This window comes from Loxodonta africana, chromosome 2, assembly GCF_030014295.1.
Source record: "Loxodonta africana isolate mLoxAfr1 chromosome 2, mLoxAfr1.hap2, whole genome shotgun sequence".
In the NCBI taxonomy this organism is placed as follows: domain Eukaryota; kingdom Metazoa; phylum Chordata; class Mammalia; order Proboscidea; family Elephantidae; genus Loxodonta; species Loxodonta africana.
In genome coordinates, this window is record NC_087343.1 from 205957188 (window position 1) to 205970268 (window position 13081).

The window sequence follows — 13081 nt, forward strand, 5'->3', positions numbered from 1 at the left end:
CGATGAGATCTACAAGATTATATTGCGTTTTATGCCAATCTCTTTTGAGATATAAAACAGAAAGAGAGCAAAGAGACAGGTTAATACAGGGGAACCTCACACCACCAAGAAAGCAGTGCCTGGAGCAGACTGTGTCCTTTGAACTGGTGTTTCCTGCACTCAGAAGCTCCCAGAGCAGGGGAAGATTGATGACAAGGACCTTCCTCCAGAGCCAACGAAGAGAGAAAGCCTTCCCCCGGAGCTGAAGCTCTAAATTTGGATTTGTAACATATTAGACTGTAAGAAAATAAATTTCTCTCTGTTAAAGCTATCCACTTGTGATACTCCTGTTATAGCAGCCCTAAGACAATATACATATATATGTATGTGTGTGTATATGTATATATATATGTAAACAACATCTGTAAGTATACACTGGACTCTGAAAAAATGCTTGCTTCTAGAGAATAAGACAAAGGTTAGGGGAGGCTTTCATTTTTACATATCACCTTCTTTATAAAATAATAACAATCAATAACATGAATTAGAGTTTAAATTAAAAAAGTACATATATGTATATAAATATAATCTATTATAATATAATATTTAGGAAATTTCTCTAGAAATGATTTTCTTGAATTAAGTTACTCTTAATTTTGGCACTCTCCTTTTCAGCCATCATTGCTGCACCCCCCCTTTTTTTTTAATTAATTAAGAAATTGAAACAGAAAGAATGAATAAAGGTAGGAAAGCAGAAAATCAGGAATGCAGGAAAGAGAAAAGACTGATACAAATTTCCAATCATCATGATTACTCCAGTGTTTTAAAACAGTTTCACCAATTCATGTTTGTGAATTTGAGCACCCTGTGAAATGAGAGCAAACTGAGATTAAGCAGCTGAAAATAAGGCTGAATTCACTGAAACGGCATGAGTTTTATTTTCAGGATAAATTCCATTCAAATCTCTTTCTGAATCTTAAGTTTTTAGCTGCAGTGTGGGGAGGAGGGATAAGAATGATCTCCTCATGCGAATGTTTGTGACCATTTAAATGGAGTCTTGATGGTAATGCCTCACCCCATGTCAGCTCTCAACCAAAGGGCATTTTCATCTCTCCTCTTACAAGAAGTGGAGCTTTCATATGACCACTGATGCTCTGGGAGGGGGCACCCATAAGCCCTATATGCTGGCAAAAGCCTCCCTCCATGAAGGAAATGAATCTCTCACATGAAATACAGAAATGCCTACATTTTCTGAACGGAGTAGAGAAGGTGCAGATACCTACTCTCCAAACTCAGACTTTGCAAGGAATAAATCAATTGTCTTCCCTCTGCGTGAAGGTCCTTGTGAGAATTATAGTTTAGCATTTATAGCACCCCCATCATTTCCAGTTTATATTTTATAAACATCTACTACATCTATTACAACTGTAAATATTTTTGTATTTAACCTAATTGTACATCTATACTTGCTTGAGGGAAACTTTACGGTAGTTTCCTATGAATTTATGACCTGAAGTTCCTATCCTCTTGAAAGGAGAGATTGGGTAATACCCAGATTTTTATCTTATATACTTGGGCTATGATTAGCATGAGGGCAGTGGTGGTTCAGTGGTAGTTTTTGTCTTTCATACTGGACACCTGGGTTTGACTCCTGGTCAAAGTATCTCATGTGTAGCCACTATCCATATGAGCATGGAGACTTGATTTTTGCTATGATGTTGAAAAGGTTTCAGTGAAACTAGGTCCTAGCAATCTACTTCTGAAAATTAGCCAGCGAAAACTCTGTGTATCACAAAGCTCTGATCCCATTGTGCATGAACCTTGGGGCTGACTCAAAGGCAACTAACAACAACAAATGATTAGCACAGAGTAGAAGCTCAACAGAAAAACGAGCAATTAATTGATTAATTAACGTGGCAGTTCACTTCTTTCCTATCCAGTGATAAAAGTTGAATTTTAAATAAACCCTCAAATTTTATGTTCTGAAAAACAGCAGGGCTTACTGCAAGTAACTAACCAAGACTAAATGATGTAGCCTGTTGGAATAACTTTAGTTTCCCCTTCCTTATCTCCTCCTCTCCTTCTTCCCAAGTCTCCGAGGACCCAGGTGGTCTAATCATAAAAAAAAGAAAGCATTCTGAGCAAATTGGCACTAATTGCAACCTCAGTACATCACTCACCCAACCCCCCGAGCTTCTTTTAAAAAGCTCCCAGTGTAGGTCTCAGGGGAGTTGGGGTATACACACAGTTCTGGTGTCTCTTTTTTCACTGCCGTGGTCTCCTCTCCCCATTACAGTACTCTTTCCTCCTTCCCTTATTCTTTCCCCCTCCCTTGTAACTTCCATTTCAATAAAAGTCATTCTTGCCATGTTTTAACATTGTCAGATGAATTTTTTTCTTTGACAGAAGGAGAAACATTTCCTTCTCATGACATAAAGCTATTACTAAACACCAACCCGCAGAGAGCTAAGGTTTCCCAATACTAAATTGAGGTTCTTTCCTCAGAAGAGGTGGCACATGAAAAGGTTAAAAAAAAATCAATTTAATGACTGGTCACCTACAGTTTTTTAGACACGATATTTCATGGAAAGGCAGATAGTATAAAGGGGACTATTGTAAAACATTTGTGTTTGTGTATTTGCAAGTGTGTGCGTCTACAATGGATCAAAAGGTAAACTATGTATTCTCTCAGTAGGCTCTGATCGAACAGTGTGGACATTATCACCCCCAGGTACACAGTTCAACACTCAAATCATAAGTCAGTGACATGTCCTATTTCAGTGGCTAGGATAGCTAATGATGTGGGATTTACACGATTACATAAAAAAAATTTTAGTTAATTTCCAAATAATTTTTTAATCCTAGAAATTAAACAGTTTTAAATTTTATGAAAAGTGTGGATGTAATGGCAGGATGAAAGGAAATAGGCTCTAAGTTTTCAAAGCTGGGATTGGGTCCAGATTTTCCCACTCACCAGCTGATGATGGTCCCACATCTCTCCCCACATGAGGCTGATGATAAGGTTCCCAATTTTTTTTTTTTAAGTGGAACTCAACAAGTCAGATCTCATTTTCTGTCCTTTAAAATTGTGTAGGATACACATAAAACATCTTAAACCCCGACTACCCTCAAGTCAAATGCCTACTCATATTGACTCTTACTTATTTAAAAATAAAACCAAAATTCATGAACATATTAATGACAATCCTACACCTTGTCCTACACACATAACATCTGAGTTCAGTAATTAAAATCTGTAATATGGCATTTCCCATTTCCATGACCTTTATTCTATTCTCCTTTTAGAGAAGTTTAACATCATGCACATTGATTAAATATGTATTTCAAATTTCCCTTACCTTGCTAGCTTCCTCTATGAACCCTTTATTGACATATATACCCCTTCAACTATGGCTTTCATCATATTGTATTACAGATATTCCTTACTTGTCTTGTTCAATCTATTAAGCTCCCTAAGGGGAGTGGGTTTAGTTTTCTCCCTTAAGCCTTTTTGCGTGATTTAACACTGCTCCAGATTCATAAAACATAATTGCAAATAATCGATGAATAGGAAGCCCTAAAGTGGAGAAAATACATTTTCTGTAGTGTTTTACTATTAAAATAAGAGAGAATATATTTTCTAGTTTAGCTGTATAAGCTGTGATTAAAATCTTTAGTCTTTGAAAGCATAGATTATTTGCTCTGGAATCCGTCTCACGATTGTTCCGTTGTAGAAAAACAAATTCCATTGTAGAAAAACAAGGTAATCAAGATTTTTGTTGTTGATTAAACCGTGCTTCTCTCCGAGGTGACAAAAACAATGAGTGATACCATCAGGACCCGAGATAATTGAGCGAAACCCGGGCCCATCCAGTGGCCGAAACCAGGATGGCGTAAAGAGGCCTGCAAGACGTCAACGATAAATCACTTCCTCATTACATCCCCCTCAAAGAAAAATCAACATTCCTGGGAATTTCTAAACCCTGACCCTCTCCCTATAAAACCCTTTTGTAGCCCTCTTGGGGCAGACAGAATCTGGGGGAAACTTTGCCTTCTCTGTCTCTTGAACATGGTGTTCAATAAAGCCCTCTTGCTGCTTACCTCCCCCTGTCTTACTATTGGCTTGCGGCCGGCGGCTCGAACCCGCAACCTGTGGTAACACCATGAAGAGTAGGCGTGTGTGGGCAGTTTCAGTCCCACCCAGCAGATTTCCTTGTGGGTCAATCTACCAGCGAAGGTGTGCTCTTAGTCCGGTAACTATTTTTTCTCCTGATCTCTGAGGGAAGGGCCTTATTTCTCTGAGAATGCCCTCTGTCATTTCCCTCCTAGTGGAGCAGCCACCTTTCAGCAAAACCAGCCCCTTCCATTAAGTTGACAGCCCCCATTTTACCCTTGATTATTGGGAGGAGTGAGCTGAGGCTCAACATGTGCACCCTTTCTCACCAGATCATGGGTAGAAAATGCACAGAGTATGCATGGCCTGTGAAGTATGAACAAGAGGAGTATAATAATATAGCATTTTACTTTTGTTTCCAAATGAGAAAACTGAGACAGAGGAATTGCTTGCTTACAATGACAGTTTAAAAGCATAGAAAGAAAACTGAGTTAATAATATGGATAAAAGGAAAATGATAGATACCGAGACATCTCCCCAGAAGAGAAAAATAAAATAAAATGTGAACTTCAACGTAGAGTTAAAAAGGAGGGAAGATTAAAGTTTTCTGACACATTATGCTTATTGATGTTCTCTGATTTTGTCACTAATTAAATTTTGTTTCAGAGTTGAGAGTTGGAGTCCTTAATTGTTTATTGGACATGGGTAGAGAAATGACAGCAAAGTTAACCTTCAACGACTTTAAGAATCTTTGTTGGGGAGTTACAGAATATACTTTAAGAATAAGTCAAATATTATAATTTTATCATCAACATCATCATCTTTATATGTATTTAAAAAGCAAAGCTTAATTTAAGTCATATTATTTATGACCTTAAATATTTATCACAATACTGTGAGGTAAATATCATTGTTCCACATACAGGAATTTTAACAAGCAGTAGAAAGAAAAAGACAGGATTATTATTTATTTATTTATTTTGAGGGCTCATAACTAGTAAATTGATTGCTTGGGCAAAAGAACTCAGATACATTGAATCAAAATTCTGATAAATTCTGATTACAGAAATATATCTGAAGTTAAAGGAAAAAGTTGCAATCCCAGAGAGGTATGCTTTGGACTCAGTGATATTAGATTCAGAGGAAAGAATTCCATAAATCTCAAAAATTGGTCACAGGATAAAGAGGATTTTAAAAGCAACTGAATATAAAGATAAGACAATTTAATTTATAAAGGAGTAATCCTGTATATATTAATTAAGCAAATGGGGTAAGAGCTGTGGGGACTGTGGTCTTGGGGAAGATCTAGCTCAATTGGCATAACATAGTTTATAAAGAAAATGTTCTACATTCTACTTTGGTAAATAGCATCTGGGGTCTTAAGACCTTGTGAGCGGCCATGTAAGATACTACTAGTCTCACTCCATCTGGAGCAAAGGAGTATGAAGGAAACCAAAGACACAAAGGAACGATTAGTCCAAAGGACTTATGGACCACAACTACCACAGACTTGACCAGACTGGGTCCAGTACAACTAGATGGTGCCCAGCTACCTCCACTGACTACTCTGACAGGGATCACTATAGAGGGTCCTGGACGGAGCTGGAGAAAAATGTAGAACAAAATTTTAACTCACAAAAAAAGACCAGACTTACTGGCCTGACGGAGACTGGAGAAATCCCAAGAGTATGGCTCCTGGGCACCCTTTTAGCTGAGTAATGAAGTAGCTCCTGAAGTTTACCCTTCGGGCAAAGATTAGACAGGCCCATAAAACAAAATGAGACCAAAGGGGCACACCAGACCAGGGGCTAGAACTAGAAGGCAGGAGGGGACAGGAAAGCTGGTAATAGAGAACCCAAAGTCGAGAGAGGAGAGTGTTGGCATGTTTTGGGGTTGGTAACCAATATCACAAAGCAATATGTGTAGTAACTGTTTAATGAGAAGATAGTTTGTTCTGTAAACCTTCATCCAAAGTAAATTAAAAAAAAAAGTAAATGGAACATTAAACGATGAGAGATATAAAGCAAAAGAGAAATGTAAGGAATAGGAAAGAGGAAGAGAGATGGAGAGTGAAAGAGAGAGAGTGACAATGAATAAGAAAAGACAGAAAATAAATAAAAGTATTATAAATCTGAATTTGGAAAAATAGAAGTTCAAGATACATGTCGAACTGCTCTGAACCAACTCAAAAAACCAAAACTGATGCAGTCAAGTGGATTCTGACTCAGAACAAACTTAAGAAATTCCTTTCTAATTCCTAATACATGGAAGACAAGAAGTAAAAGAATATTGAAAGGAATGAGAAATTACAATAAATGCATAGAAATCTTCATTTAATACAAAGTCCATTAATTTGAAAAAAAATCAAGAAAATCTGTGGAGCCATCTGGAAACAGAGTTAGATGAAATTGCTCCATTTCTAAAATTATTGTACTCCATTATGTACCTCCAAATTCAAATATTTCATATTTTCTCTTTTATCCTGTTATAGATTGAATCGTGTGCCCCCAAAATATGTGTCAACTTAAGTAGGCCGTGATTCCCAATATTGTGTGGCTATTTGGTGATCTGATGTGATTATCCTATGTATTGCAAATCCTAACATCTATGATGTTAATAGGATCCCTGATGGCACAGTAGTTAAGAGTTCAGCTCCTAACCAAAATGTCAGCAGTTCAAACCCACCAGCTGCTCTTTGGAAACCCTTTGGAGCAGTTTTACTCTGTCTACAGAGTCACTATGAGTTGGAATTGACTTGATAGCAATGGGTTTTATGGGTTATAATGTTAATGAGTGTGGGTTAGAGGCAGTGATGTTAAAGAAGCAGAACTCGATCTGCAGGATTAGGTTGTATCTTCAGTCAATCCCTTTTCAGTTATAAAAGAGAGATTTGAGCAGAGAGAAGAGGGGTCTCTTTACCACCAAGAAAGTGGAACTGGGAGTGGAGCATGTCCTTTGAATTTGGGGTCCTGTACTGAGAAGCTCCTAGACCATGGAAAGATTGATGACAAAGACTTTCCCCCAGAGCCAACAGAGAGAGAAAGGCTTCCTCTGGAGTTGTTGTCCTGAATTTGGACTTCGAGCCTCCTAAACTGTGAGAGAATAACTTCTGCTTGTTAAAGCCATCTACTTATGGTATTTCTGTTATAGCAGCAGTAACTAAGTCAGAATTTGGTACCAGGGGAATGGGACGCTGCTCTAACAGATACCTGCCATATGGCAGTGGTTTTGGAATTAAGTAATGAGTAGAGGCTGGAAGAGTTTTAAAGTGCCGAATAGTAAAATCATAGATTACCTTGAAGAAACTGTTGGTGAAATTATGGATGTCAAAGACAATTCTGGTAAGGGCTCAGAATGAACTAAGAAGAGCTGTAACACTGGAGATGGCACAGATGGAAAGAAGCAGCAGCAGAGAAAGGGCAGCAGTAAGACCAGGAGACTGGTGTGACACAGCATGGGAGCCAATCCATGGAGAGAGAGAGAGCTGAAAGCTTTTAGGTAGAAACCTCCCTGGTGGAGTGGGGTGACTCCAGGCACTTAGCATAGAGCAAGGCTTGCCAACCCATGGAGCAAGAGAGCTGAGTGCCTTCCAGATGAGGTTTACTGACAGAATGGGATCCCTCCATGCACTTATCAGTAGAGCTAAAGAGCTTTGGAACACTTGCTAAAGCAGGGCAGATGCTGGGTCAGTCCAAGAAGTCCGAGGGGCTGAGGGACCAAGAGGCCAAGGAACCAGGAAGCAGAAGGTGAAGAGACAGGAACACAGGAAGCAGAGATGCCTCAGCCCGCAAAGGATAGGGCCAAGACCTCTGAGATCTCAAAGGATGAAGTCATGGCCTCTGATGTTTCAGAGAGTGGGGCCACATCCTCCTAGGTTTCAAAGAGTCAGATCTGCACCAACTCAGCTCCAGAGTGAGGATCTGTCTTTCACTAGTGCCAGCAGGATGGGACCAGGCCCACTGCCCAAAGCTGAGGGGGCAGGGCTGCCATGCACAAGGGGCAGAAAAATGGGGCCTGCCAGAGCAGAGCAGCTAGGGTTACCACTCAGATGGACTAGGAGAATGGGGCGGCCCAAAGCTGAGGGAGCACTGTTGCTGTTCCAGTGGGCCTGGAAGGTGGAGCTGAAGCCCAGGGCTGAGGGGCCTCCAATGAGAATCTGGAGAGGGTGGCCAAAAACTAGAAGCTGGAGGTCAGGGCCACTGTCTAAATGGTCTCAGAGAACAGAGGATTATTTTCAAATCTTGAGATCTAATATAATGTGTTCTGCTGACTTGTTTGATGCCTGTTATCTCTACTTTCCCTCCAATTTCTCCCATTTGTAATGAAAATGTCTAGCTTGTGGCTGTACCACCATTGTACTTTGGAAGCAGATATCTTATATTCTAGATTTCACATGATGAAGGGCAATTTTACAGAAGATGAGATTTCTGACTTGGAATTGATTTAAGACTTTTGGGATGACGTGATGGGGTGAACGTGTTTTACATGTGGCAAGGACATGAATTTTCGGGGGCCGAATGGTGGAATGTTATGGATTGAATTGTGTGTCCCCAAAATGTGTGTCAACTTGGCTAGGCCATGATTTCCAGTAATGTGTGGCTGTCCTCAGTTTGGTGATCTGATATGATTATCCTGTATGCTGTAAATCCTAATCTCAATGATGCTAATGAGGCGAGATAAGAGGCAGTTATGTTAATGAGGCAGGACTCAGCCTAGAGGATTAGGTTGTATCTTGAGTCACTCTCTTTTAATATACAGAAGAGAGATTTGAGCAGAGAGGAGAGGGACCACCTTACCACCAAGAAAGAGGAATCAGAAGTGGAGCATGTTTTTTGGACCCAAGGTACCTTTGTTGAGAAGCTCCTATACCAGGGGAAGATGGATGACAAGGACAGTCCCCCAGAGCTGAAAGAGAGAGAAAGGATTCCGCTGGAGCTGCTGCCCTGAATTTGGACTTCTAGCCTCCTAGACTGTAAGAGAATAAACTTCTGTTCATTAAAGCCATCCTCTTGTGGTATTTCTATTATAGCAACACTAGATAACTAAGCCATATCCCTATGGGACAATTTCCATAGCAAAAATGATTAAAATGCTAACCTAATGGAGGCATTTGTTGAGGCTAAGTATATGTATATTCTCTGCTCCACAACAAGAGCCTTTTTAGACATGAGATGTATCTTGAGAACAGTTTTAGGAATGATTGCCTCTAAAATTAGAAGCAGAGTCAAGATGACCTCTGGATGCCCAATCTCTAACTGTTATAGGGAGCAAGATAAGATTCAAATCACAGACAGAAAAATAAGATTGGAGAACACCAGAGAACAGTTGGTTGAATATGTAGATGTAAGACCAATTTATGACTTTGTAAAAGGAGATTTCACTGGTCTTAGTTATCTTGTGCTGCTAGAACAGAAATACCACAAGTGGATGGCTTTAATAAACGGAAATTTATTCTCTCAGTTTAGGGGGCTAGAAATCTGAATTCAGGGTGCCAACTCTCTCTGTTGGCTCTGGGGGAAGATCCTTGCCCTCAACCTATCCCTGGGTTTAGGAGTTTGTCAACGCAGGGACCCTGGGTCCAAAGGATGTGCTCCACCCCTGGCTCTTCTTTCTTGGTGGTAATGAGGTCCTGCTCCTAGCTACTCACCTCTCTCTTTTATATCTCAAAAGAGGTTGAGTCAAGATACACCTCAATCCTGTAGATTGTGTCCTGACTCATTAACGTAACTGCCTCTAATCCTGCCTCATTAACATCAGAGAAGTAGGATTTACAACACGTAGGAAAATCACAACAGATGACAAAATGTTGAACAATCACTCAATACTGGGAATAATGGCCTAACCAAGTTGACATATATTTTAGGGGGATGCTATTCAATCCATAACAGAGGCCTTTTCTAGAATACTTAACTGGAACTTAGAATCAGAGTTTGTAGTTCTTTGGTTCGAGGAGTGGAAAGCAGTATATGCCTAGCCTATCAGATATGGAGTGTTCCCCACAGCATGTGGGATGTTTGTCTGGCAGAGGGCATGAAGCCAAGGAGAAGAGCGAAGTAGAAACCACAGTGAAGTCCTGGCAGCATCGGCACTCTGGGTACACATTCACCAAAGTTTGTGGCTTGTTCTTTCAACCTCTCCCAGGATTCCGTAAGCCAGTAAATTTATTTTCTTTCTAATCTTGAAACTAGGTTTGTGTCATTTACAAGCAAACTGGTACAAAAAAAATGGTACTAGAGTAATAACACACACACACACATATATCTTGAGCACACACACATACACACACATATATCTATATATACTCAAGATTTAGAAATAAGCTATACAAAAAAGTTATGAATGGAAAGGCAGGCCATATCCCTTGATTGGAATCAATGTTGCAAAATTATTTATGAATTAGATGCAGTTTCATCCAAGTTGCCAGGCTGGTTTTAACTTCGTAAATGGACAAAATGTTTAAAATATAAAAACTCAAATTTTGAAAAAGCTTATTGTTTTAAATGGAGTAATGAATATGATTTCACTACTAGTGTTTTGTTCTGTTGTACATAGAAACTGATTCAACAGCACCTAACAACAACTAGCTGTTGTAGCATGTTTACCTATAGTAAAACAATTTAAGATAAATACCTCAAATTTCATAAAAGCACATTTAATCATTTCATTTTATTCATGGAAGAAGTTGAAGAGAAGAATCAAATCCTCCCAGAAGAAGATTTAGATGGGGCAAACTCCATCCGTAACTCATAGATTTCCTTTAAGAACTCAGGATCAGGGGAAAGAAAAAGAATTACCAAACCCAGTGCCGTCGAGTCGATTCCAACTCATAGCGACCCTACAGGACAGAGTAGAACTGCCCCATAGAGTTTCCAAGGAGCACCTGGCAGATTCGAACTGCCAACCCTTTGGTTAGCAGCCGTAGCACTTAACCACTATGCCACCAGGGTTTCCTGTGTCGTGCAAGGAAATATTAATTAGATAGAACAGCCCAAGTATCAAACATGTGTTAAACATTCACAAAGCCAGGTGAGACAATGTGCCTGATAACCTCATTCCAGGTAACCATTTACATATCTGAGACAGAAAAGGAGAAAGAGAAGAAGGAAGGGGAGCGGAAGGGGAGGAGGGGAAGGGAGGGAAGGGGAAAAGGGACGAAAGGAGAGCAGAGGAGAGAAAGGGGATAGAGGAGAAGAAAGGAGAAAGAGAGAGAAGAAAAGGAGAGGAAAGGCTGATAAAGAGTGGGAGAAACTCCCTCAAATTATATGTGAAATACAATAGTTATAGAACTTTAAACAACCATTTGGTGAAAATGTCTTGAATTAAACCTGGACCTTAGATGTTTGTTCTGGGGATCAAGGAAAGAAATGAGGAAAGTGGACATTGCAGAAGTGAAGCAATGTGTTGATGTCACAAAATGAAAAAAAAAAAAAAAGGAAGTGTGATAATACACAAGTTACTTTCTCATTAAAATGAATCATTCATGACTTACTTAAAACAGATTTTCAAATAAAAATCTGATCATACGATACTCTTCTAACTTCCCTAGCTTCTCTCCTTCAAATAAATCTAAAGCATCAATAATGGGTGCATATATATTTCTTAATAATCTTGCCCTGGAGGTGCAGCAGTTAAAACACTTAGCTGCTAATCAAAAGGTCAGTGGTTCAAAACCACCAGTCATTCTGCAGGAGAAAGATGTGGCAGTCTGCTTCCATAAATATTACAGCCTTGGAAACCCTACGGAGTAGTTCTACTCCACCCTATAGGGTTGCTGTGAGTCGAAATCAGCTTGACAGCAATGGGTTTTGGGTTCGGAATCATCTTGTTATTACTTAGGAAACACTTTCGTAAGTCTCCCATCTTTTTTTCAGCCACAGAAGACATCTTCCTTTATCACCCCATAGCCTTGCCTACCAGTAGAAATAATTTAGTTGAAGGAAGAGTGGGAGAAATTTCCATCCTTGAACCACTTGTTTCCGTAAGAACTGGGCTTCAGGGCAGAGAATGAGATTTCCATAGGAAATGTTTAGTCCATACACGTTCTGAGTTTGGGCAAATTAGCATACGGCAATTCAATAGTACATGCTTTATTAGGAAGGACTTTCAAAGATTTGTGTGGTTGTTGTCAGTTGACATAGGGTCAATTCCAACTCAGAGTGAAAAGCAGCTAAGTCTACACCCCATAGGGGAGCTGACTGGGTGGGAAAGAACAAAGTTTTTACTCACTCTGCAAGTGTTGGCTAAACTATTTAATGCCTCTATTCCTCGGGGGCTCCAATATGTGTAGAAAACCTTGGTTTCCCAGGAGAAGTTTTAAGATCAAAAAGCACAGTGAATTTCAAATAACAATTACTTTTTTTTCTATGCAGTCTAATCTAATTTTTTTTTAGGTAAAAATTTTATTTATCTACCGTTAAAAAAAAAAAAAAAAACTCACTGCCGTCGAGTAGTGCTGCCCCATAGAGTTTCCAAGGATATAGTGAATGCCCACTTTTCATTTCTCTGCCACTTCAGTTCTGACACCAGCTAAACATGCATCTCTTCCTCTGACCCTAACCACTTGGAACTAGATCAAATATTACAAGCTAAAGTACACAGTACTCCGGGCTGTCATTTGGCCCAAAACTTCAGATGCTAGCCACAAGCTTGGGAATCCCCAGGGCTTCCCTAGCTTTTGACTTGCTGGTTACAAATTTGAGGATTATTCTACCCCCTCAGGATGCTAGTCGTTAGCTCATGGGTCCCCAGCCTGATTTCTTCTGACCTATGCCTTTGGGTTTGATAATTTGCTATAATGACTCAAAGGACCCATGAAAAGTGCCATACTTATGATTACAACTTTATTTAAAGGGATACAATTCAGGATCAGATTGGAGATGCATAGAATAAAGTCTGGAAGGATTCCCAATGTGGAATTCCATGTCCCAAAAGACATACTATCCTTTCACATGCATAAATGGCTTTTACCAATCAGGAAGCCCATGGAGA